The 22,281-nt window shown below is 43.2% G+C and overlaps 1 long non-coding RNA gene across 4 annotated transcripts in view; it reads left to right on the top strand.

The window, feature by feature from the left end:
- Positions 1 to 442: 442 nt before the first annotated feature.
- Positions 443 to 22,281, top strand: part of LOC132591910 (uncharacterized) — a 94,043-nt gene continuing 72,204 nt past the window's right edge. For all 4 annotated transcript variants that reach the window (XR_015949069.1, XR_015949070.1, XR_009557371.2 and 1 more), the window contains exons 1-2: positions 443 to 645; positions 963 to 1,203. This is a non-coding gene — a long non-coding RNA (uncharacterized LOC132591910). The remainder of the gene's footprint in view (positions 646 to 962; positions 1,204 to 22,281) is intronic.

Here is a 22,281-nt window from a genome sequence, read left to right as displayed (position 1 = left end):
GGGAAAGGGACAGCAAGAAACAGACGAATAGAAGCATGTCTCACAGAGCCCAATGCCTTTCACATTTGTTCCCTTCTTCAGGGGCAGAAATTCTTTGGGATACAGCTGGTGGAGCAAAGTTCTGAACACAGAGTATATTCCCTCAAACAGCCTATTAGCAGTTGAAGAAAATGTCTCACTGTGCCATTTCTGTGCCTTTAAACCTCACCTTTGTAACATAATCTGGTTGGGATTCCTGCTGATCATTGGGTCATATCAGAACTTGATTCTATTATTGTTCCAGGGGAAAATGTCCTTGGCCTTTTCCCTTCAGAACATGTAATGATTCATTGTCCTCTCCCTATAAAGCCTTCACCTTTTCTGGGTCATAAATTTTCTAACCTGACAGCGGTAGTATTGAAAAGAACAAATCTCTGTGCATGTTATCTCGAACTCACCGGGGGCCAGGCAAAAGCAGGCATGCAGCTGAATGGCAAAGGAAATGATACCACACTAAGATGAGATTGTTATTTAGCCACTCAAGTAGAACATAGGCAGTGAAAATATTTATTTTAAAGTCTTAAAACACCAGTTGCTTGAGCTCATGTGAAAGGGTGCCTGGTTTTACTCAGTGTAGATCCATTGAAATGAATGAACATAACTAAGGTAGGTCCATTAGCTGGTTTACGCTGATTAAAACTTACCGTAGTTGAATAATACCCGTAGTATAGAGTTATTGCATACATTCCAACTGTTTAGCATCTGAAGTCCAACAGTTACTCCGAGGGAAGAGAGAACTGTCAGTTTGGCAGGAAATAAAAGTAGTGGCTGGGTCTGACCAAAATATTAAGCCATTTCAGAGGGGTAGGGTGGAAATGCCCCTTCCCACAACTGGAGTTATCTTTGTGGGGCAGCAAACTAAGAATTTTCAGTGTAATTGTGCGTTAATAGGTGCTGTGCCTGTTTCTTCCCCTCTTTCACAGGAAGAAATGGGTTTTCTGTCGCTTCATGTGGCCGGCTGCCTTCCTGGGACAAAGTGCTCTGTGACAGTGACACGGTCACATCACAGAATCTTTTTGGGAGGTGGCCATCTTCTTTCCCTGAAAATGAGGCTGTGTTACATAGACCCTGAAGGACATTCTCTTCCAGGAATGCAGCTGGATTGCTGAGGGCGGCCGAGCTGCCACTTGAAGCCATTGTAAGAGTTTTATGGTGAATGTAAAGGTAAGCACCACCAACCTGAAAATTACTGGAATTTGTCATCGCCCCCCCCTTTCATATATTCCCTCCTGAACGTTTGTGGGTTAATGAATGGTCCTACAAAAGGCGGGGTGGTGGTGACATTTACACACAGGAAAGAAACTCTATAAGTCAGAAATTAGATAGTTATAACAAAAGGAACAAACCCTATGGAAATTTACATAGAAAAATGTTCTGCTCTCTGGTGCCATCTGGTGTTGTATGCTTATAACACATTCAAATCGTTGTTCCTTTACTAATGTAGCAGAGTCCCTAGTGTAAACCCAAGGGTCAGTAAAAGCTTTGTGGGGAAGACGGGGCTTGGGAAGAAGTTGCAGGGTGTGTGGAAGTTTGGGGGAAATTGCTTAGTTGGAGCATGACTGAAGGAATGATGCACAATAGATAATGTGAAATCTGAGGGAAACACCCAGCCTCAGGAAGCCTGGAAGGAGCTGTAGCTAAACACAACAGACTATACATCAGGCATCCCCAAACTTCGGCCCTCCAGATGTTTTGGACTACAATTGCCATCTTCCCTGACCACTGGTCCTGTTAGCTAGGGATCATGGGAGTTGTAGGCCAAAACATCTGGAGGGCCACAGTTTGGGGATGCCTGGACTAGACCTAGGATGAATGTAGTTTTGAAGGCCCCTGATTTCTCAACTTTGCTAATGCTAAGAAGACTTGTGGTTGCTTAGTGCTTGCATGGGAGACCTGCAGGGTAGGGAGGGGAATCATATGTGTGCCACTTTGAGTTCCATCACGGAAAAGGGACAATATATAAATGTAATATTTGAAATCATAAATGAAATCTATATGAAACTGAGAGCACAGTAGTGCCTGTCTCTTCTCTATTAATCCAATGGCCTACCTTTTAATGGGGGGAAATCTTAGATGGCTGTGTACTTTCGCCAAATTCTGGAACATGAAGTTAAGAAACAGATGTGTTGCTTCAAGTTTAAGGCCAACGTAATGGGTCATTCTCATCTTCTATTTCATGCTCTGTCTCTTTTCCCCGACTGATCTAATAATAACCAAGGTTTCCACTCCAAAAAGCCTCTCCATTTATCATTTTCTCTGTCACAATCTTCGGACCATTATTGTCAGCCAGAGACTTGGAAATTGCTTTAAAAGTAAATCTAATATAATGCCAAAGTGCCAAAGCTTTAAAGAAAACGGGTAGCTGGACCACCATGGACGTTCCAGTGCAACAGAGAGTACACCCTGGGATAGTGCTGAACAAGATAGGTTCTCAAAGAAACAATTAATGTAATCAATTTCACTTTGCATTTTCCCTTGTCTCCAAATTGAGTCATTAATCTTTAGGGCTGCTCTGTTGTCATCCATGGAATTCAATTAAGAGAGTTCATTGTAATAAATAAATAGATGTTTAGTGAGCATTCAAAAATGCAGAACAAACAACGACAAAGGAATCTGGCTCCCTGCCCCCTGCAATAAACTAGTAGAAACCTAAAAAGAACAAGGGGGCAAGAAGGCTTCCAGATGTCTGCTTCATTGTCTGCTTTTTTGTCATTGGGCATAATCTGGGGCCCTGAAATTGCACGTGGAGTTTTACAGCTGTTTGTAGAAAGCGGCCAGGTCTGTAGGCTTTTCTTGGTACCTCCATAGCTCCAGGGTTGTGAAATTTATCACATTTCTTAATCCCAGAAATTTTTAATCTCGTTCATGCTGCCAAAACCAAAGTATTGTAGTGGTGTGGTGGCTGGAATTCTGGGCATGGAGTAGCACAAACTAGAATGGGCAACGGCTGCTTGAACTGTGCTCCTATCTCAGCCTCTGCATCACAAACCCATTCTTCTCTGCCAAGGCAAAGCAGCAAGTGCCCTGGAGCAGTGGTTCCCAACAGGTGGTCCGGGGACCCCCAGGGGTCCGCGAGCTATGCCAGAGGGGTCCTCAAGATCCTATTAGAATAAAAAATATATTAAATATATTTCGTATGATAACAGATTTTTTGTTTTGGCCGCTTCCTGCATGAGCAGAGTCTAGCGCAAAATTAGAATTAGATAGAGGCAGTAGTTCTGCTGTATGCCGCAAGGACTACAAGAAACTTGGAGATAAGGCAATGAAAAAGATCCTTCCATTTGCAACCACATATCGGTGTGAGCAAGCATTTTCTTCCATGTGTTTCATGAAAAACAAATATAGGAATCGGCTCGACATGTGGTCGGATTTCAGAGTGAAAGTTTCAAGTTTGGAACCTAATATTTCAGAAATAATGGACTCAAAGGACACATTTAACTCATCTCATTAAGAACTGAAAATTAAAACTAACTGTATACTGATGGAGTACTCTGTTGTAACTGTAAAAAACGTATAAATATAAAATATAAAAAGGCTCTTAATTTGGCTCTCACTTTTTAATTTTAGGATTAGGAATTAATGGGGGTCCTTGTCACAATAGCGGCTCGATGAGGGGTCCTCGAGAAAATTTTGTTGGGAACCCCTGCCCTGGAGACATCCAGGGTCAAGCCACTGGCACCAGCTGGCAGTTGGTACTGAACTGTGTTTGTGTCACACGGAGTTACCACAGTGCTGATTGCAACACGGATCACTCCCTAGTCAATCCACACAGTGGATCCCAAGGCTGAGGAGGAGGCAGAAGACAGCAGAGAAATATAGAAGGTGGAGGAAGTGGCGAGCAAGTGGGTTGAGCGAGGGAGGGGGGCATGGGCAGGGAGGGGGTGAGGTGAATGGACAAGTGATGGGTTTGGTGGGATGGGGTGCCCCTCCCCAAATATTTGAGGTGAGAGAGTATCTGACCAGATTAGCATATTTCTCTCAAGCCCTTTTAATAAGCCTTACTCCATTGTCGCACATTCTGGCTTGCCCCATCCCCTGGTCATAGCTGCCAAGTTTTCGCTTTTCTCGCGAGGAAGCCTATTCAGCATAAGGGAAAATCCCTGTAAAAAAGAGATAACTTGGCAGCTATGCCCCTGGTGTCCACATGGATGCACAAATACTTCTGTGATGCCATGCACGCTGCCTTGCCCCCACGATTGAGGGGGCCTGGGCTGCACAACACCAGCATGCCCCTCCAGTGTGTGCAAGTAACGTCAGTGTGCTGCAAGGCATGTGCGCACGGCTGCCATAGAACTTTGAGAGGGCCCAGCCCCTTCATTGAAAATATTTTGCGGGGGGGGAGCCTGGCCTCCCGGCCCCCCTTTCTTGGTGTGCCTGTAAGCTTCAGATGCTCACACTGTACACACAAATGCCAGGGGCAAGCTACCGTTTGCCATGTTGGAGGCTGGGCTAATCAGCCCAGTCCTGCTCCCATGTTGATTCAGTGTGTGAGTAATTCATATGGAAAGGGCACGTGGGAAATATCTAACCAGTGTCTCATTATTTACAAGCAAGGTTATAAATGTCAGTGATCTGTATAAGAATCCAAATCATCTCATTTATTAAATGGGCAAGAATTTGCTTTGCTAGTTTGTCCATGGCAAGCCACAGACTATATTTGTCTCTTCTGGTACAGTATACTGATTTTAGCACCGGCCTGCTCTTGTTAGTCTCTCAGCTGCCCTAGGTTTAAGATTTTGAAAAGCAGCATTCGTCTGGCAAACCAGCAACACTTATTAAGGGGACTCCTACTTGATGTGTGCAACTTCTGCTCTGGTTCTGGGAAATTTTACAAAGGGACTGGAAAAGCCAGCAAAACTATCTGCAGACTTTGTAATCATTTTCAGTCTCCTCATTCCCCACATGGCTGTGGTAATTTCATTAGAATTTACAGTTATTTTTGCTATTAATGGCAGTGGCATTTGGGAAATAGTCTGCTGTGGTTTTATTGTTACTATTTTAAACTTTGTGAATATACCAGCCCATGCACATAAATTAACGGTTAGGGCCCAAACACCCTTATTTTTTCTTTCAAAGGGGCTTCAATATGCCTCTTGTAGCTGCTAGGAACATGCTGACCTGCCTAGTAAAGCCAGCATGTCTGCTTTCCCAAGTACCCATGCAAAGTAATGTATGACGAGGAGCTATTTATGCTTTTTCAGATGTTAAGAAACAGGGAACTTTGAAGTGGGAGGGGGCTCCTTGGCTCAACCAGGCTCCCTGCTCAATTGAGAACCCTGAAAAATCAGTGTTCTCAATCCTGTGGGGAGCCTCCATGAGGAGGGGAAGTTTCCTGCTTCAGGCTTCCCTCTCCAATTCGTGGAGGGCATTAAGGATAGCAGTGATGGAAAATTAAACTTAGGGTCCTCATCCCTGCATGCCTTACCCACATACAGTCATACCTCTTGTTACATTTACTTCACGTTGTGGCTTTTCAGGTTACGCACGCGCAGAAGCGGTCTACATGCTTCGCGCATGCACAGAAGTGCTCTATCCCACTTCACACATGCGCAGTAGCAGCACTCTACTTAGGGACTTCTTTGGGGTGCGGACTGCACCCCGAAACGGATTGCGTTCATAAGTAGAGGTACCACTGTACAAGTGTCCACATGAGCAGCACATCCAAGAAGGGCTGGAGTGACTGCTGTTTACAATTCCTAAAGGAGGGTAAATGGCACATGGCCTAGTGTTATGCTTGCCATCTTCAAATCTCTAAAGGGCTGTCACATAATGCCATAATTGGCAATGTTGTGGATCACATAGTTTGGCCATGTGGGACTACAAAATGTTTAGGCTTGCCTAGGTCTGAACCTTTTTTAAAAAAATGACCAAGTACTGTATTACAGAGACTGAAATTTGACTTTCTCAATGTCCTTCAGAACCAGATTTACAATCCACTTGTGGGGGGGGGGGAGGATTCCTTTGAAGAAAGGGAGAAAATGTAAAACAGACTGAACGTGTTTCCTTGACAACTACTTGGTAAACAAGGTCAACAAGAGTTGAAAGACCACTGCAGGACCATGAAAATTTGCCCTGGGTGCTTTGGTTACATCTTGGAATTTTGGGGGGGGGGTTAAAATGACAAATTGGCATAAATAAAACAAATTGTTGAGTAGTAGAAACAATGGCTCATTATAAAATTGTTTTCTGGGTGCAGATACTCACACATCCAGGAACACCCAAGTTTTGTATGGGAATAGGTTTATTCCTTAGTGTCTAACTAGAACACAAGCTATTGTAGCTGGACTTTCACTGTCACGTCTAACTTCTGTTCCAAGCCTGAGGGTTTCACAAAAACAGCCGGGGAGATTGTTCCAGCATCATTTTGTTTTATGTTTGAATCGTCTCAAATTCTAGCTTTCCAGATAATGGGAGAACAAGGAAACCACTGTGCCAAATGTGTGTTTTTTTAAAAAAAAGCCTCAATCCCTTCCAGATTGGTGGAAAAAATAAATCTCATTGCATTCTGCAAAGAAACAACACTGTTATAATAATTAGATACTGCTTTTGGGTCCATGATTGAAAATAACAGGTTCTAAAGAAAACTAGGTGGGGGTTGTATATGTTAGGGACGAAAACCTTGTTATTGTAATTAAGGCTCTGTTTCTTCATAGGAAATGTGTGACTAATAAGGGCTGCATGCCAGGAGTCCCCCCCACCCACCAACAATAGAAAATTGTGTACAGAGCCTTTAAATAGAACCATGCAGCACACCAGTGATGCCATCTCTTGTTTACTGCCTGGTAAAGTAGATTAGGCTTTCCAGCTACAAAGCGTTGCAGTGACAAAATGTTGCACTGGGCTACTTGGTTTAATTTACAAACTCTAGTTTAGGAACAGCAAATTGTGTCAAGATGCTGGCAAAGCAGAGAGAGGGAGACGGAGAGGGAGGGAGGGAGGGAGGGAGGGAGGGAGGGAGAGAGAGAGAGAGAGAGAGAGAGAGAGAGAGAGAGAGAGAGAGAGAGAGAGAGAGAGAGAGAGAGAGAGAAGTACTAATGTCACAGTGCAGACCTTGGAGATGGAGGTTAATTGGGAAAGGGGAGGGGAGTATGGCAAAACAGCCACTGCACCCAAGAGTATCTGTGCTGTAATTAGCTGGAATGGAGGTCTGGCAACCCTATCCACTTGGGACCTATGAATTTAAAGGATAAATGGGCAGAAGGAGGGGGGAGCTTTGCGATCTGTATCAGGGAAGTGCAGGTGCATGGCTGCAATTCTGGGTACAACAGAAATTGGGAAACCAACCATTCCATAGAACTAAGCGCACTGTGCCTGGAAGCATCCTAAGTGTGTTAGGATGTGTGTTTCCGAGCACAATTCAAAGTGTTGGTGCTGACCTTTAAAGCCCCACACGGCCTCAGTCCTATATACCTGAAGGAGCGTCTCCACCCCCATTGTTCAGCCCGGACACTGAGATCCAGCGTGGAGGGCCTTCTGGCGGTTCCCTCACTGCGAGAAGCAAAGCTACAGGGAACCAGGCAGAGGGCCTTCTCAGTAGTAGTGCCCGCCCTGTGGAACGCCCTTCCATCAGAGGTCAAGGAGATAAACAACTACCTGACATTTAGAAAAAAACCTAAAGGCAGCCCTGTTTAGGGAAGTTTTTAATCTGTGATATTTTAATGTATTTGGGTATTTGTTGGAAGCCGCCCAGAGTGGCGGGGAAAACCCAGCCAGATGGGCGGGGTATAAATAAATAATAATAATAGGAGGAGGAGGAAATTAGTAGTAGTAAAATTTCTAAACCACCCTTCATTTGAGGATCACAGGGCAGTTTACATATATATATGCATTACATTAACAAACAAAAACAATAAATGCCCCCCACAGTATTTATATGTTTTTTCTATGAAATGCTTATAGGTCCTACAATATCACATGTTGAACGTACTGCAAAAAAATCCCTGCTTAAATCTTGATGGATAGAGCATATACACAGGCAAGTAATAAATAAATCTGGCTGACAAACAAAAATTAGAGAATGCTGTCTCTATTTTTCTACTTTCCTTTTGCCCCCTTGCTTTTGCCCTCTCCTCTGCCCTGATCTCTTCCCACGAGAGTCCAGCTGTATGAACTCAGAGATTTCTCAAGGTTCATTGATTCTGCTCTGCAGTGCTTGGCTCCTCCACATAAAACAAAGATTGCCAGAAGAGTGCAGAGGCTTTCGGGGGGGGGGGGTGTTAAAGTGACCGTGTTGTTATTGTAGACTGTACCACGATGTTTACAATTTTGCCAGAGATGAATGAAAGGTCTCAGTTGCTCCCAACAGAGGCTTTTGAAAGCATTTCCAATCTCTTACATTCTATACAGCATTGGCCTGAAACACCTGCCTAAAGAAAAGGGTGCTTCTCACAGCCTTTGTTCTGAATATGGCTAATGATCCTATCTTTAAAAACAAAAAACCCAGTATAATTTATATTATGCGATATATCAGTGGGTATTTGTGTGGTTTAAGATGGATTTGTCCTTCATCTCTCATTAGCTGTTCCTGGCTCCTGCATTACTCTGGCCAGACAAAATAGCATTGCAGAAAAGGTAGTATAACTTTAATGAGCCACAGCTGGCATTTCCAGTACCCAACCCAAAAATGTTGCCCGTGTCATTTAGGGGCAAGACCAGCTGTGTGCTGCAGCAGCTATTCTTCATATTCTCCAAGGCATAGTCTGAAAAACCATTCCCTGTAACTTAAGTTTGCAGAAAAGGAGAGCGTTTTCACTGGCACACATTCAAAAGCCCAGCAGTTATATCTTTTTAACAGGCCACATTCCATGCTTCAGGCTCTTGAATCTCCCAAGATGGCTTCCAACAAATAAAATTACTTGTTAGAATAATGATTCCAGTAAATGTTCAGTCAGAACCTAATGAAAATATAAAGACCTGGTTCAGACATAAGGTAGGATTCACCTATCCAGCTCCTTCAGTGGAAACCCTGTGGAAGGACTTCTGCTTGCACAATGGGGCTTTGCCCTCCCTTGACCACCACCACCCCAATTGGCTTGGGGGGGGGGAAGAACTGCCAAAACAGTGCACAGTGGAAAGAGGGACGTATTCCACCTGGAAAGCTACAAGACTGCATCCATAACAATCTTCATCTTACAAACCATGGTTTTTCAGACTGAGGGTGAACCTTGTGCCTTCATGCTTCCTCCTCCCCTTCTATTGTACACCATAAATTAAGCACCATGCCAGTCTCCTGTGACACCAGTTTACAATGTCTGCAGTAGCAAATGTCGCACCTTTGGCTTCATCTGGAGCAAAGCTAGCAAGCCAAGCCATGTTTAATGCACCATTGCAAATATTGGTACAGTATAGGGAAATGTGGGTTGTGGTTTTCCTCATTGTGGTGAAGCTCTCCCACAACCCCTTTTGCAGGAGTGGCTTGGGAATGATTTGAAGTTGTGGCAGGGCCAGTGGCAAAGCATCTCGCCTCAAGAATCAGGGGAGCTGAGGAATGGAGCAGTCAGGCGATCAATTAGGTGCATGGCCAGCAGTAAGTGCCCCTGGATCTCCTGGGCATCCAGCTGTAAATTAGTCCTCTGTCTTCCGTTCTTGTAAGTTAGCACACTTTAGGAGAGCCCCATCCACATCTCATCTCCAGCTGGTGTGAAATTAGTGTTATGTCCCAATTCCTTTTTCTTTCTGAATGGGAGATTGCCAGCAGAGATGCTTTTTGCTGAACCCTGAAGCTGTTTTTAATAAATTCAATCTGGGCCAGCCTAATCCTTTTGCCTTTGTAGTTCATTTAGTTTGCAATGTGGTTTCAGTCAAGATCAAACCATTTCCCAGCATTAATACCTTTTTAAAAGCTTCTCTTGTGTCTCATTTGAACTTGAGAGAAGCTTGTTTTCTCCCTGCTACTTGCCATGATTCAAATGTTGCCTTTGTGGCGACTGCTGTGGCTGCTGCTTTACTGTTCATTTTTGAAGTTGGCTGCTTCAGGGAAATGAGGGGCCTTCATCTCCATGCACTGATACTGATGTCATGGAAGAAGTATATGAAAATATGGCATGCTGCAAAGCAAAAGATTGCAGCCATCTGTTTAAAACCGCATCTAATGTAATTATATAATGCTGTGGTTAATAGGTGGCTGGCTTCTCCAAATATTTAGGGTTACGCTCTATGGGAGGAAGGTGACATCTAACCATGTTTCCTGCCTCATTAATTATTGGATCGTTTTTGTGGGATTTATTTCTCAAGTAGACTATAAGGAAACTTATCTCCGCCATGCTATTATTTTACTGCAAATCAACGCATCCATCTGTCTCTTGATCTGTGTATGCCATCCTGAAAGGGCTTACTAGTTGCTGTTTTATCCTGCTAAGGCACATTCACACATGCAATGTCCCTAACTCAATGGCAGCCAACATTCCCTGATAACTTTTGTGTGTGAAGCAAACACGACAGGTCAAACTATTACCAGAGCTTTAACATCTCCTCCAACAAAATGCTTTTAATGGAAATAGGTCACATGATTTGTTGTGAGTTATTGAGTGATGATTTATAGTGGGAAACAAGATTTCTATACTGCTTAACAAAAACAACCTTTAATTGCTTTACACAGAATCTTAGAATTGTAGAGTTGGAAAGGACCCCAAGAGTCATCTAGTCCAACCCCCTGTAATGCAGGAATCTCAACTAAAGCATCTATGACAGGTGGCCGTTCAACTTCTGCTTAAAAACATCCGAGGGAGTCCATTCCACTGCCAAACAGCTCTGAGTACCAGAAAGTTCTTCCTGATCTTTAGTCAGAATCTCCTTTCTTATAACCTGAAGCCATTGGTTTGGGTCCTACCCTCTGGAGCAGAAGAAAACAAGCTCGCTCCATCCTCCATGTGACAGACCTTTAGATATTTGAAGATGACTATCGTACCTCCTCTCAGTCTCCTCTAATCCAGGGTAAGCATACCCAACTCCTTCAACCGCTCCTCATAAGGCTTGGTTTCCAGACCCTTGGCCATTTTAATCACTCTCCTCTGCACATGTTCCAGCTTGTCAATATCCTTCTTAAATTGTGGTGCCCAGAACTGGTGGTGAACAGCAGAAAAATCAATGATAAAATTACATTCATAAAACAAGTACAAAATACAGCACAATGCTCGCTAAGACAATACCCCTAGTTTTTCTCCGGAATCTAGCACCTTTACTGATATCTTTGTGAAGCACCATTGATGATGACCCAGCCACTCAGCTGCCTATGTCTTGCGCCTGAAATGTTTAGCTGTTGTGTGTGAAGGAAGAACTGACTGTGGGAGAGGAAAGGAAGAATAACTATTGCATCTATTTAATATATGCCAGAAGAAACAGGTCAGCCTTTGAAAAAAAATTCTACTGTCCCAGGAAGTCAAAGGATGCTCAACAGGTGTGTCATATTCATCAGGTGGGACTTGAAGTCTACCTCTGAGAGAGAAGAGCTTTCCTGAGGTCTTAGGCCTTAAGTGCTCCTGCTCCATGCTTGATTGTGACCTCCTGTGCTTCTCAGATTGGTGAACTGGAGGCTTGGCACTTTAGATGAGTATAAAACTGTGTTTTGGTGAGTCAGGCGAGGGCTTGTATTTCTTCATTTGCCTGGTCATGTCTGCCAGGCTTTGCTGAATGATCTCCCGGAAGTTTGAAAGGAAAGCAAGCTTTAATCATGTCGAGGTGAACGAAGAGCAGATGCAATTACAGCTTATTAAAGAAGGTTGGGAGATGTCAGCTGATTGAAGTTGTTTTTGTTTAAATTAACTGTCTCCCTTTTAACTGATTAGCTAATAGCTGGCTAATTAAATGATCCTTCTGGATATTACAGCATCTCAAGTCAAGTGCTGCTTTTTGGTGGCTGCTGGGAGAGGCGGAACATCTCAGATAGAAAGGATGATTGTGTACGGCATGCCTGTTATTCCAAAATGTCATTAGGATGGCCTCTCCTTCTGCCCCAACTCCGGCTGGCCTCTTGCACCTTTAACAACTGCACAGCAAGTGAAGCTGTTTCCGTGACTGCACGTCCCTTTTAGGAAAAGTCACACCTGTTGAATTTCTGGCTATTAAAAGCAGAGGAGCCCTGCCAGGAAGAAAGGAAAATGCCATCAGCAACATTGTGCACTTTTCCAGTGGGGACAATTTGCATTAGGATCCTGTAAAAAAAATAGCCATATTATATATGAGTATTAAATACCCAAAATGTTTTTATGTGTATATATCCTCCACTTTGCTGGTAACTCAGAGTCTAATTAGACAAGACTGCAAGACATCTGTTTATGCTGTTTTTAAGTGTCTCTTCATTCCAATTTTCTTCCTACCAAGATGAAGACAGACCTGAGCATGAGCAACCTCTGAATTCTATATTCCCAAAGATGGGTGAACAGTGATGTTCCTTTCCCCCAGGAATCTTTGATCCCAACTGAAACCTGCTTAGTACCTGATAGAGCCTAACTAGAATGTCTCCTGCCTCCTCCCAAATACCATCTGAACACTGTGATTCACCACTAGCCAGCCTGTTTCCTCTCTCTCTCCTTACTCTTGCATTGTTTACTGTCAAGAATTGTGGGGGACTTGTAAACTTGCACACTATTTTGTGACGTTTTGGACTGAATTCACATGACTGTATATTACATTTCCCTAATTGCTCATTTCCATATTATATTGGGGCTTTTACATGGTGTAAAAACCACTTCTGGAAATCAAGGGGAATATAGTAGGAGTGTAGCACTCAATTCCATGTTAATTGGTTCTAGAAACAATTCATTTGAAACCCCATCACCCCAGAAAATTGCCAGTGTAAGGTGACAAAATCTGGGGCAGTAAACTGGTGTACATTGTTTTTTCTTTCTGTTTGCATAGATAAATCAGGGGGAAACAGAAGCATGCATGTGCGAAAAGGGTGGGAAAATGGTGACAAGGTCCAGTGATGCTTGTTGTACCATGCCCCCTGGTGTGAATGGAATTTAGCATGACATGCTAGTATACCAGTCAAAAAGCCACAGTTCCGTAATGCAACAGTGTGAAAGGGATGTTAGAAAATGGGATAGAAGCATGAGCATTATAATCAGGGAAACTAACACAATATTTCCCACGTCAGAATGTGCCCTAAATTGACCTAATAAAGGTATTGCCAGGGCCGTCTTGAGCAGATCGCGCGCCCTGGTGCTGAGGGGCGGAGATCGCTCCGCCGCCCGCCCCGCCCTCGCAGGGCATAATTGGTGCCCAGCTTACCAGCCCCCCCCCCGTGGTGCACTGCGCCACCAGGAGTCTATGTAGAGCCGGCCCTGGGTATTGCCCTAATATAGACTTTAGAGTTTTTCTTGTTTTTCTTGTTTTTATTGCCCTAATATAGACTTTAGAGCAGGGGTTCCCAAACTAAGGCCCGGGGGCCAGATGCGGCCCAATCGCCTTCTAAATCCGGCCCGCGGACGGTCCGGGAATCAGCATATTTTTACATGAGTAGAATGTGTCCTTTTATTTAAAATGCATCTCTGAGTTATTTGTGGGGCCTGCCTGGTGTTTTTACATGAGTAGAATGTGTCCTTTTATTTAAAAATGCATCTCTGGGTTATTTGTGGGGCATAGGAATTTGTTAATATTTTTTTTCAAAATACAGTCCGCCCCCCCACAAGGTCTGAGGAACAGTGGACTGGCCCCCTGCTGAAAAAGTTTGTTGACCCCTGCTTTAGAGTTTTTTTTGTGGCTCAGCAGTTATCTATATACATTTTATATCTTTTGATGACTCCTTCAGAGCAAGGACATTTCCTTGCTTTTGTCATCATGGCAGGTGAGCCTCAGAGGTGGTTTTAGGCTGGTGCAACTGGTGCGCTTGCACTGGGCACCATATTTCAGGAGGTCGCATTGCACTGGGTGCCACTTAAATTTGAGAGCCCAAAGTCTGCCACTGTGAGCCAGTGAAGATTCATTGTTTCTGCAGCTATTTGGCTTCTTCCAGACAGGGGCCTAATTTGCAAATGGTTTGTTGGACTGTCGTTGCTGTTACTTATCAGATTTTCCATGGAAGGGGTAAATAGGGATTAAATTGGGGGGAGGGTGTTATGGGCTGGCATTTTCATGGCAGCAACACTGTATGGACACTGCAAAAAGCTTGCATGCATGAGGTTCATCTATCCCACAATAAACACCCATCTGAAAGCACTCTTTGCCCAGGTGAAGCATTGCATAGTTCTAGAACATTTGTGATGCAATGGCATCAAAAGGGAGAAATGAAAGGTGTGAGCACAATCCAAGGAAGAAATAAAAGGCTGGTGTCTGGTCAGGCTCCATGATGCTAAGTGGGGCTTAAATTTAATTCGCTTCTCCAGTCACTGGATTTATTGCATTTTCCATTGATGAAATTTCCATTGATGAATGTTGCCTGCAGCTCAGCATCAACACTGCACTGTTTCCTCCCATGTCCATGTTGGCTCCATTTGCATCCTGCAGCTTCTGCTGTCAGCAACTTTTGTTGTTGGCTTTAATGAAGCCACAGTATTGGCATAAAACAATAAACCTGGGGAAGGAGGGGGTGAAGGGAGGTGCAGTTTAGTTGCTTACAGAGATTATTACAAGTGACAAAGAGGTGTGCATGGGAAGAATTGTTAGAGAAAACAGGAAGATCAAGAGGAATCAACCTTCAATGCTATTAAACAAACAAGAAACCTATGACTGGAGATGGAATCGGGAAGATAGGAATTTAGAAAAAGGCTGCAAATCAGTCAGTCAGGTCACATCCATACCAAACACATAAAGCACAGAGAAAGGGGGGGGGGGAAGGGAGCTTTTTGGAGGGAAAGCTGCAGTTTGTGAGGGGTGCAATTTTCCCTCCTATAATACATTTTTGTATGTTTTTTTAAATGAATATATTCATTCTTAGGCTCACTTTTCCCTAATATGTGCATTTTTGTAAACAATGGTTGGAGAAGTGCTTCATAAAATTTGGTTAAGTGTAAATTTTGAAGGATGGCTGTGTTTCAGTTCTCCCATTGTTTCACAAAGCGTCAATTAGATTTGGCTTTGAATGAAAATGGAATCCAATTTCTCCACTTGAGGCGCAACATTTATCAGTGCAGGAAGGCTCTTCATTGAATTGCAGGCCGTCTCAGGACAAATATGTTTGAATTGGTCTTCATGAGTGCCATCACAGGAAGACCAGCTTTCCTTAACATTATCATGGCCTGTAACTTAGTAATGGGATAAAGGGGAATTGCAATGTGGGTGTGTATAACTATCTATAGGTTAAATTCATTTTAGACGGATGGATATCAGTGTAAATGCATTTCGGGACTCGTATTCATCTAGACAGGATAGCCAAGGGGTGAGAAGCCCTCAGGCCCACATGCAGCCTTCTGGAGTTTTACAAGTCGTCCCAGATGGCCCTGACCAGGTCATGCCCCTCTCTCTTCTGACCACACTCTGCACACACTCCTCTGCACACCCACCCACCCCAAAAGCTTTTGCCAGGCTGGAATGTATTCTTGAACTGTGGTCATTCTTCTTGCCAACCTGGATGGAGAGTTAGGGGTGTGAGTGTGCAGAAACCTCTGGCTTTTATGTGACTGCAGAAGAGCTGACTTACAAAGGTAAGAATTGCATCAGTTGTCCCGCCCACCCACTCACGTTTTCCTCTGGTCCTGCCCTCCACTGGCTTGTGCCCCCCCCAACAGGTTTCCTCCGGGGGAATGCAGGCCATGGGCAAAAAAAGATTGTCTACTCCTGATATAGCTAATATATAATCCATTGAGCTTGGAACACTGTTTGCGAGGATGATTATATATATATGACCATTGTAGTACACCAGGCATTTTATCACCTGCCTGCACTTCCTAGTTAGTATAACTCCTGTGCCTTGGGTTACCTGACACAGAAGCGGAAACTCTGCTGGGGGAAGGGTGAAATATTCAGAAAATTCCCACACCCAGTCTTTGTGTGTGTGTCGTGATAATTAAATGTTTCTCAGCATTGGAGGAAGAGAAAACCTTTCCCCTGTGTGCAATGTTAGTTGCTATGACTTCAGACTTGCAAAATTAATATCCAGGAAAAAATGTGCTTTTGTAGTTTTGGAGAAAGTATTGCCTACATATCAAGAAAATAATACAAGCATTTACATTAGAGCCGTAACCACATAATCTGTTCTGATGTACTGTTGGGGTCATGATCTTCTTGGGCTTAAGAATGACCTGAACATTTGGCCATTTGAATGATTTGTTTTTTTAAGCACCGTCTCGGTGATAAGAAGCAGGTGCTGTCGAGTTTGCACACATTTCAGTGAATTGATATGAGAGCAATGGAGCAATAGCTGCTCGTTCCCTTGCTCTGACAGATGTGGTTAATAGTAAGTATAAGGAATCTGATTTTGGCAGGGACTTGCATTTTTCCATGGTTTCTATTGAAAAGCTTATAGGGAACTCTCTCTTGTACAACAGTGACCTTTCCAAGGTCGTATTGCGCCAGACAGAAAGGGCTGACGCATACATTCAAAAGGCACAGTATCATTGGTCCCTGTGGCAGTTACATGTGGAAACCACTGCCAGTTTATATGTGATGGCTTGCTCTGTGTGTTCAAAAATTTTAGCCACAGCCTCTGGAGGGAGAGGTTGCTATGGAGAAAATCCCCTCAAACACAGAAATGGTTCTGGTGCACAGAGAAAGGTGCCACAAAAAGGCATTTTAGAGATGCTCCATATGGGGGCTCTTTTGTGCACCAAGTAAGCATTCTACTTATTACTAAGTGATAGGCATGTACTTTCTTCACATGAAATGTCCTTCATTTTGATGTAGCACCATTGCAGGCATTTTCTAAAAGGAAGCTTTGTCAGCGTGCAAGAAAAGGAAAAAGGCATTTGCAAAAGATACTATTGTTTCAGATTTGGCTTCAGGAATGTGAGCTTTTCAGTTATTTCAATGCTTGCACCTCTGTGCACCAAGATAAATAAAAATGTATCACAGAGTGCCCTTGTGCTAAGTTTTAAAGTATCAGGGGTTGAAATGAGCCCAACAGATAAAATATTTGCTCAGAAATATCTCCCATTTGATGAAATGGAACCAATTCCCTGCAGTTGCAACTATCTCCCATTGTTGGTTTGGAGGCCCATCTCAACATAAGGGGTTTGAAGAAGCCACCTAAATTACCTCCAGACTCAGTATTTTGTGGGAGGGATTCAAGTGCATACTGCAAATTTTAGCTTGTGCAATTAAAATGAGTTAAAGTGTTCTGCTGCCCCTAGTCCTAGTGCAACAAATCCACTTTTTTTTTTAGTAAACAGACTTCTTGCAGTTATGAAAGTACACGTAACAGGGAAATTGAGAGAAACTGAAATTGTAAGATTTGCCCATCCCTAGATTCAGATGTTCATTAACTTTTTTCTACAACTAAATTTTTGACCACCTGCATCCACAAGGTGTTTGCTGTTCCATCTGTGTTCCATTTAATCAAGCTGACGATTGATATACATCAAAGTATGGGTTGGATATGCGTTTATCAGACATGCAGCCTGAAATGTGTTAAGGCCAGAACATCAACTCCAGACACCTTCCAACCTCTTTCAGTTATTAGTGTAGCCCACTGAGCACAGGCAAGCAGGTGCAGTCTAGCCCTTCCGTCCAACAGACTCTGGAGTGGACCAGAAGCTGCATCATTCTCCAACACCCTCCACTGATCTTGTTGTCCAGAGTAGACCCTTTCCATGCATTTTCCACACAGAAAAAGCATTGCTCTAATTCAAATAGTCAGTTTTATTTATGCTGACTTTGAGTTGCTCGTTTCCCACAGGCTGAGAATTTATGGATGTCAACATTTAACTTGGGGAGGTGCTGTATGTCTCTTCTCAAGCAACAATAATTCAAAAATATCTGGGGTCAAATATAAAGTTGCATATACAAGCAAAGATTTCCCTAAAGTCCATGGGAGTCTCTCCTGAATAAGGAAAAGATCAGAGCCGCATAATAGTTAAGGGCTGGCCTTTCAGGTTATGGCATGCCCGATTTTGCTGAAAGAAGAGTGACACATGGCTTCTGGAACTTTGCAGAGAAAGTAATGCAATAGTTTTTTTAAAAAAATAGGAAGGGGGGGAATCTTATGATTCAGCAGCCTCATTCTTTCCTGCATGCCAATATGAATGTAAAGAGGATAGTCAATGTAGATTGCTTCAGTCATTGGGTAACAAACAGGATTCCCTCCTATTTCCTGATATTTTTGATGGATTCCCAAATCCCTTTTGTGGTTCAGAAGCATGATGAATGGGCCCTGGGTTGCAAATGTGTCAAGGAGTTCCACCCATCCAGTTTACCATGAGAAATCACCCTTTTTTACTGAATGTAGGAGTCTTCCTTTCATCTTCACATGCACACACACAAACAAAACACCCAACACCAATTTGTAAGTCCCATTGTATTTCAGACACCACACTAAGTAGATTAATTACTAATGGGAACACCTCTTTCCATATTCACTTACATGCCTCTACTTGCTCTTAGGAATTCTTTCTCCAATTTTAGCTGGGGTGGGTGCTGTCCTGAAGCACCTTACAAGACCTCTGTTGTCTAGAATTTATTGTCCCAGCTGAAAGTTCACACCTTGGACAAAATGCCTTTGACTTCTTTTGGAACCGCAAGGGACTGGGAAGTGGCTGAAGCCATGGCATACTAAGATGTGGCCTTGTGATGAGAAAAATAGCACGCAAGTGCCTTTTCACATAATTATACTTCACTCTTCCCTGGTGGAAGCAGGGACCAGGGACCCAAATGGCAGTCACTCAGCCTGACAATGATTGCTTGTCATGGGTGTGAGTCAAACTCGATATGGGGTCTTTAGGGCTACATGGCTACTCAGTTCGCCAGTGTCAGTGGCTTGGTAGTTCTACTACCATTATGATAGATCTGTGTTACTCTCAGATGATTCTGTCTACCAAACTCTACCAGAAGAAGCAGTCACAGAGAAATGACAATTCTATGGCTTTAACAGCATAGGAAATGATCTTGAGATTATACATTTCCAGCCCAAGAAAGGTCCATGAAACCATCCTTTCTCACTGAAAAATTAATAGAGATCACTTGTCTTTTTTGCCCCTTTCTTTCTCATATTTGTATCCCATCCCTCCTCCAAGAAGCTCAGTGCAGCATTCATGGAGGTCATCCAGTTTACAACAGTCCTGTGAAGTAGTTTTGGTGGGAATGTGTGACTGGCCTTAGATTTGCTCAGTGAGCTTCATATATAAGCAAAGATTTTAATCTTGAAATGTCTGCTGCTCTATCACCCTGCATTGTGTTGCCCCTTGCACCATTGTATGCCACACACAATCCTCTACACCAGGCATCCCCAAACTTCGGCCCTCCAGATGTTTTGGACTACAATTCCCATTATCCCTGACCACTGGGACTGTTAGCTAGGGATTATGGGAGTTGTAGGCCAAAACATCTGGAGGGCCACAGTTTGGGGGTGCCTGCTCTACACCATACTAGCAATGGAATGACTACACCAGACATCCAATGTCTGAGATTATTATATTTTGGTAATGTTATTTAACTGAAATTGGCATCCCCAATGAATGCTGGAGACAATTTGTGGAGAATGACAGGATCACTGAGTGGACTCAGCAAATCTCATCTATACAAAATAATTTTTAAAGATTGGTGTGTGTGTGGAGAAATAGGAAGAAAGCATCCACTTTGGAGTTAGCTGGGTATCTGTCTGTAGATATGTCAAAACTTTTTTAATACAGTGTTGTAAGTTGTCAATGGGAATTAATGCAAGTGCTTGTCAAGAATACATAAGAAAATGCTATGCACCCCATGCTTCCTTTAAAATGCTATTCTTAGGGAAGTTTTTGGTGCAAAAAAAGTGAAATCAATCAAAAGGGTGACCCTGATGAATCTAATCTTGCCAATCAAGTCTCTTTCATTCCAGAAATGTTGCACGTTAAATAAGTGAAAGGCAATGGGGAATTTTCTGAAGAAGCAATATTGAATTAAAAGGTGTGAGGTCAAAGAGTAATGGACAAAAGAACTATGTTACTGATGAATTAATTCCCCTGCCCCATGTAATATTTATTCCTCCAAACTGATTCAGCTGCACTGGCAGGAACAGAAATTTTTACCAGAGTAGAAGTTTACCAGATCCAATGATTTCAGATACTTTTAGGTTTTGAGCCTGTGCGCATGCAGGAAGACTTCTGTAGTGTAGCACATAACATGATGACATTACATTGTGTTGGAGCAGTGGCTTGTTGTACAGGTGACTGTCAAATTACACAGGGGTTATGTACCGGGAATAGAGCGTGGGTGGGATTGCCATCGTCTTTTTTCCTAGATGCCCACCCCCTTTTTAAATTTTCCCCCAAGTGCATAAAGCCAAATACGCACAAGTTAAATGTGTGTAAATTGCAAGTTACCTATGTGGGATGTAATCCATTGGAGCAGTCAAATACAACATTCATTGTTTCCCTAGAGTGGACACAGACAGGGGAGTGTTACTCCAGCCAGTATAACTTCCTGTTCCACTAGTCTGAAGTGTCCTCCCATTGCATGTGACCAGGCTGATAGGCATGACTCTGGCTGACTCCATAAAAGAGCCGAGTCACGCAGCCATCTTTCTCTTGATGCCATGCTGCTCTCCTGCAGCCATTTCGTTCTCTTGATGCTGTTCTTGGAATTTGTATTTTGCTATCTGCTGGCTCTCAGCCAGCAGCACATGGGCTCAATCCCAATATGAGACAAACTCACATTTTATTATGTACCGTAATTACAAGTTAAAGCTTGCCTTCAGTGATCATACTGTGAACTGAATGTGAGTAAACCTCTTGTTACTTTTAAGGAAAGACCTTTGAGTCTTTATTCTTTTAAGAGGGATAAAAGGCGAGACCAGGAATCATCCTTCTGGGCAAGCCAGACTGGATTGCTTAACTAAAGAGATTCACATAAATATGCAAACTAGCTTCCTGCTGTATTGAAGGGAATCTGCTCTGCTACATGACTCACTAGCGTGAGTGAAGGAAGGATAGTACTTAATCAATATATCCTCTCCTACTATCCTTAACATCCCCACAACCTATAAAAGCAAAGCAAGTCCCAGGACAGCCTTGGGATTGGGGGCTTTGGCTTGACACTGAATGGTGTCATGTGTAGGGTTTTGATTGGACTGGGGGGTCAGTGTTGATCTGGGTCCATCAAACATATTTGCTGTTGAACTGGCCTGTTCCACCTATTCCTGCATATGTGTCTCAAGAATGGACTGTTTTAAATCAAGGCTGTTCCATTTTAAATTCCAAGAAACAATTTAAATAATGAGTTTAAATCAAGCTTTCCGCTTTCTAATCTACATAGATCCTGAACAGCATGTACTCATTAGTTGTTATAACAACTGAAATATATGTTTGCAATTAAACAGAGCCATTGTACTATGTAGGAGTATAAATCAAAGCCCACCAACAAGGCCTCCTCCCTGGTTATGTATCCAACATCCTTTTTGTACTGTGGATGCTTTATTTTCTTAGAGGAACAATTGTGAACTGAAGCATTTCTGTTTGGCTCTTGTGAGTGTAAGAACAGTAAGCAAAGTGGTTTACAGCTCAATCCAGACCTGAGACCTGCCAGGATGAGCAGGTTTGGAATAGGTGGGTTGTGCCAGCTGAGTTGGGGCTTAGCCGGGGCTACAGCAGCATAACTCCCACACCCCAGCTCCACCGGTGATACACCAGCCCGGTTTCTCAACCCTGCTGAGCTGAGGCTATGCTGGAACTTAAGCTGGCGGAACTTCCACTGCTGTAAGTCCCCCTAAGGCATTTGAGTCTCCAGGGGCATTTGAGGAGAGACATCTATTCCAAATATATTTCAGCTCAGTCACTTGACCTGCCAGCCTGGTGGAACTAACACTGGCTAAAAAGGTGGTGTAAATCAAATTCTCTATTAAAGGCTTCTTTCCCCTCTGCCTGGCTCAGTTGGCAATAGCCCCACTGCCAGACATTCCAGGATCAAATCAGAAGCCAGGATGGCTGTCTTAATTCTGGGACTGTCCCTGGAAAATTGGGTCATTTGGAGGGTATTCTGTACATGTCAATTCAAAGGTAAATCCCACTGAGTTCAGTAATGCTTACTCCCAGGAAAGTGGGTACAGGATTGAAGCTGGGATTTTTTAGAATCAAGAACATAACAGTGTTTCTCTCTGACATGGAATGTTAAAAAAAGCACTGTTTGTCCAAAAGAGTAGAACTATTACAAACTTGCACACAACAATAAATGAAACACATGGAC

Source organism: Zootoca vivipara, chromosome 3 (assembly GCF_965207765.1).
Source record: "Zootoca vivipara chromosome 3, rZooViv2.hap1.1, whole genome shotgun sequence".
In the NCBI taxonomy this organism is placed as follows: domain Eukaryota; kingdom Metazoa; phylum Chordata; class Lepidosauria; order Squamata; family Lacertidae; genus Zootoca; species Zootoca vivipara.
Note: the sequence above shows the minus strand (reverse complement) of the source record. Positions and strands in the feature narration are given on the sequence as shown.